Below are 5,610 nucleotides of genomic sequence, written 5' to 3'. Positions count from 1 at the left end.
GTTCTTGTGTTGAGGGAGTACTTGAGTAGAGGCCCAGTGTCTGTCTGCTGCCTTAATATTTAACATATAAATATATGTCTAACCCCACCGGGATTCCTATGCCCTCCTTGCCATATATTTTAAATCACTTGTTGCTCCCTTGTCCCTGGGTTTGTTGGCACCCCCTCTTCCTTTCCCTGCCTTCCCCTCTCCCATGTCCCCCTGGAACTGTCAGTCCCTGTTGTTTTCTCCTCCATATTGTTTATCCCACCTATCTTATCTAGATAGATACACAAAAACAATAATAGGCACAAAACAAAACAGCAAAAAAGAAAAGCCTGTAAATAGTTCCAGGTCTGTTTGTTGACCTTTATGAGTGTTTTCCAGTCCGGTCTGATGGAGTGCCATGCCCTGGGCCCAAAGTCTAATTTTAGTATTCTCCAGGGACTTCATTGCTTTACTTCCCTTACTGCTCTGACGCACACCCTTAGTGCTTTTCCCTGGTGTGGTGCAGTCAGACGGGCACAAGTCCCGAACTGTCTCCATTGTTGTCCTGTAGTGCTCTGGGTCAGTGAGGGTTGTCGTGTCTTGTGGTGTGGTCAGCCCTATGGTCCTCTCTGTGCATTTGGTGATCTGAGCCAGAATATCTTCCTCAGAGCTTGGTATTATCTTATATTTTTATTGACATATTTTAAAAACCTTTTATTCTAAACCCCTCCTTGCTGGGGATGAGAAGTGAAAAATAATTTTTCTTTTGCAGCACTGGGAAACTTTGGTATCATCATTAAAGGCTCCCAGGGACTAAAGTTCAAAAACACATTGCTGTTTCATCCTTTCACACCTAACACTGTTGGTTACATAGCTCCAGGCAATTGAATTTGGCTACAAATAATCACAAAATATATTTTACAATATTTTCATCATCTTTTTTTTAAAAAAACGAGATTCAAAGTCTATTGTAATCACCATTGTAGTCCTCCGGAGAGGTAAAAAGAAAAATGTAATGGCTTATAACAAGTCCATCTAAAACAGCTGTTTTGAAATTATTAAATTAAAATTAGATTGGTATTAATTGCAGGACTTTTGGAGATTCAAATTGAGGTTGAACGATGATTAAAGAGAAGCTAGGAATTTCACAACTAATCCAGATGTTGCTGCTGCTGGTGGTAAAGGCCATCAAGTGTGTAATGCCTTACTTTAGTATGTACAGAAACTTTTCTATGTAGGCAATAACCAGCATTGATGGGCCCCGCACCATCCTCACAAGTGTTGCTATTTGAGCTCATAGCAGCCACTGTGTCAGACTGTGTAATGGATGCTCTTCCTCTTCCAGGCTGCCCTTCCTTAAATATTCCCAAGCAGGATGTCCATTTCCAGGGACTGGTCCCTCCAAAAGTCAAAAGACAAAGTCTCATTTTCCTTACTTCTAAAGAGCATTAATCGGTTTTCTTTTCTTTGTAAGATAAATCTCAATAGGTATGAATGTAAGAACAAAACATCTCCCCTAAATTAATTGGAAATGATGCTGGATTTAGCTCAGTGGAGGTTGCCAAGCAACCAATTTACTTGTTTGAAAGAGGATGAGGGCATTGTAGCCCCTGGGTATCATTTAAAGCTGAGTTTCCTTAAGGATGTGAAGAAAACTCCGTCTCTTTTGAAAATTTCTATTTAAGGATGCCTGTGATCTACACCACTTCCGTGGATAGCAGTCACCTTTTATATGAACCGTGTCCTTAAAACTTAGCTCAATTGTCACTTCTCCCAGGAAACTCCACAACTCAGAGACTACCACATTCCAGACCATCTACGCTTACTCTATATTTTTATCCCTGTATGTATTTTAGTACCTTTGAAATAATTAAATTCTCTGAGAGTTATTAGTTTATTCATTTGTCCATGTGTCGGCCTATCTTTACCACCTTGACTATAATCAGGGAATGGCTGTTGTCCTTTGGACCTCCCATGGATGACCCCAATCCTTATACTTGGTGGATGCTTTGGGGATGTTTTTTGAATTGTGGATGGGTGAATTGACAAGTGGATGTTAGAGAAATTACCACATTAAAATTGTAATCAAGTTTCCACACACGCATTTCCTATACTTGAGGCTGTATTGGGGGTTCTGTGGTATGCATATTGGCAAGGGAATGACTCCAGTAAGTACTGCTTTGTGATAAACCTGTTTTAAGTCATTCCTCTGAAGAGATTTTCCCAATGAAAGTGTGTCCACTTATTGTTCCCTACTCTAAGGGTTGCCTATACAATTAGTAATTTCAAATTATCACTCAAGGTAGACATACCTGCCTGCTTCTCCCTTTTTGTTGAACTTTGCCTGTGACTTATTGTTGTGTGTCTTATACTCAAGATTGCTTCTTCCCTTTCATTTTGGTGTGTGATATTTTTCTTCTCAGGTTGGCACAAGGACACTTCCTTAGGGAAACTTGTGATTCCCTGTGGCGGTTGCCATGTTTATTTATGACTGCAATAACCCTAGCATTCCTGTGAATAATCCGAAAAAAGGACATTACACATTGGGTGTTTCTCATGGTAGAGAACTAGCTAGAAAGGGAAATCACTTCTCATGTCAAGATGTTCAAGTTCGGGGGATTGGAAGGGCTGTTTTGATCAAGGTCCTGGCAGTTATCAGATGGCACACGACTGATCTAGTTTGCGGAGAATGTTAGAAAAAAATCTACTCACAAGGGCATGGTCAGTGTGTCGAGAGAGCAAAAATATTGGGCTAGAAATATCCGTGGTTTGAAGAGGTGATGGGAAAGAATGGTTACCAAAGCATGAAGAAAATAAACAAGAAGACACAAATATAGAGACAAAGATTTCTGATGGAGAGGGCTATCTAAGGAAACATAAAACTCTTTAATTAAGACCAGGGCTGGTACAGAAAAGATTTCCAGAGAAACAAATGCCCTAAACACTCTTTTTATTTTCAAAACCATTTTCCTGGGAGTTAATACAGCTACCATATCATTGCATAGTACAATCACATCAAGCACTCTTGTACAATTGCTACCACAATCAGTTTCCAACCATTCCCTTGCTATCAGCTCCCCTGTACACCCCTTCCCTCACTGTACCTCCCAGGAACCCTTATTCTACTTGTCATCTCTATAGGTTCATCAATATTGGGGTTCATATACTGAAAAACAGAAAATCATGCCACAAAATTCAAAAAGGCTATGACAAAATATGTCAGAGATAAACCCCCATATGAAAAAAAACCCACATAAAATGATGAAAACCAGACCAGGCGCCCGGTATCCGAGTGGGAGACACTCTTTGCCCCACTCTGAAAAGACAAAAATCTGCGTTCGTTCCTGACACTATCACTAGAACAAACTAACAGACTGGTTGGCATCAAGTACATTCCAGCTCAGGGTGACTCCCCATTACAGTTAAAATCTGCTCCATGGGGTTTCCTTAACTGTGCTCGTTACAGAAGCAGCTCGCCAGGACTTTTCTTCCACAGCACTGATGGGTGGCTTCCAACTGTCAATTTATATGTTCATATTTGAAGGCAAACCATTTGTGCCACCTAGGGACCACAGACCAAGGAGCCCTGGTGGTGTGGTGATCACCCACGGAGCTACTCACCACAAGGTAAGCTCAGCACTTTGGAACCGGCTGCTCCACAGGTGAAAGAGGGTTTCTACTGCTGTACAGAGTTCACAGTCTCAGAAACTGAGAGGCATTTCTCCCGGTCACATAGGGTCTCCACGAGTCAGAATCTCCTTGAACGCAGCGAGTTGAGAGTTGAGTTGGGGGAACCAGAGAGGACATTAATGAACATAAACCACTTCTCACACATCCATCACCAGCAACTTTCCAAGGATGATTTGGAGATTCAGAGTGACCTTAATCAAATGGCTTCTGTGGACCAATTTGCAGACCTTGTGCTCAATGGGTAGACAAGAAGTCTAGAGGAAGGTGTGCCTTTCAGACCTGACAGAGGGAGGTCGTTCCTGTGTGGGATGGAATCCCAATGCATGCAGTCCTCTTTCAAAGCCAGTGTGCCTTTTCTAAAGCACAGAAGAATCTGACATGACCCAAAAGCCAATGAGCACCAAGGCAGGGCTCTTTCCTTTAAGCGAACAGCAGTGGTTCTTTTTGTTTTGTTTTGTTTTTTTAAATTTTAACAATTTATTAGGGGCTCATACAATTCTTATCACAGTTCATACATATACATACATCAGTTGTATAAAGCACATCTGTACAGTCCCTGCCCTAATCATTTTTTTTCCTCTTTTCTTTTTTTACATTTTATTAGGGACCCATACAACTCTTATCACCATCCATACATATACATACATCAATTGTATAAAGCACATCCATACATTCCCTGCCCCAATCATTCTCAAAGCATTTGCTCTCCACTTAAGCCCCTTGCATCAGGTCCTCTTTTTTTCCCCCCTCCCTCCCCATTTCCCCCTCCCTCATGTGCCCTTGGTAATTTATACCTCGTTATTTTGTCATATCTTGCCCTATCCGGAGTCTCCCTTCCCCCCTTCTCTGCTGTCCCTCTCCCAGGGAAGAGGTCACATGTGGATCCTTGTAATCAGTTCCCCCCTTCCAACCCACTCACCCTCCACTCTCCCAGCATCGTCCCTCACACCCTTGGTCCTGAAGGTATCATCCACCCTGGATTCCCTGTACCTCCAGCCCTCATATGTACCAGTGTACAGCCTCTGCCCTATCCAGTCCTGCAAGGTAGAATTCGGATCATGGTAGTTGGGGGGAGGAAGCATCCAGGATCTGGGGGAAAGCTGTGTTCTTCATTGGTACTACCTCGCACCCTAATTAACCCATCTCCTCTCCTAAACCCCTCTATGAGGGGATCTCCATTGGCCGACACTTGGGCCTTGGGTCTCCACTCTGCACTTCCCCCTTCATTTAATATGGTATATATATACATATACACATACATACACACACTTATATCTTTTTTTTTTTTTGCATGATGCCTTATACCTGGTCCCTTGGCACCTCGTGATTGCACTGGCCGGTGTGCTTTTTCCATGTGGGCTTTTTTGCTTCTGAGCTAGATGGCCGCTTGTTCACCTTCAAGCCTTTAAGACCCCAGACACTATCTCTTTTGATAGCCGGGCACCATCAGCTTTCTTCACCACATTTGCTTATGTACCCATTTGTCTTCAGCGATCCTATCATGGAGGTGTGCAGTCAATGATATGATTTTTTGTTCTTTGATGCCTGGTAACTGATCCCTTTGGGACCACTCGATCACACAGGCTGGTGTGTTCTTCCATGTGGACTTTGTTGCTTCTGAGCTGGATGGCCGCTTGTTTATCTTCAAGCCTTTAAGACCCCAGTCACTATCTCTTTTGATTGCCGGGCACCATCAGCTTTCTTCACCACATTTACTTGTTCACCCACTTTGGCTCCAGCCGTTGTGTCGGGAGAGTGAGCATCATAGAGTTCCAATTTAATAAAAGAAGGTATTCATCCATTGAGGGAGTGTTTGAGTAGAGGCCCAAGGTCCTTCCGCCACCTTAATACTTGACCTATAAATATAGACACATAGATCAATTTCCCCATCTTCCTATATATATTTGCATGTACATGTCTTTGTCTAGACCTCCATGAATGCCCTTTGACTCC

This window comes from Tenrec ecaudatus, chromosome 6 (genome assembly GCF_050624435.1).
Source record: "Tenrec ecaudatus isolate mTenEca1 chromosome 6, mTenEca1.hap1, whole genome shotgun sequence".
Taxonomy (NCBI): domain Eukaryota; kingdom Metazoa; phylum Chordata; class Mammalia; order Afrosoricida; family Tenrecidae; genus Tenrec; species Tenrec ecaudatus.
This window is presented reverse-complemented; position numbering follows the sequence as displayed.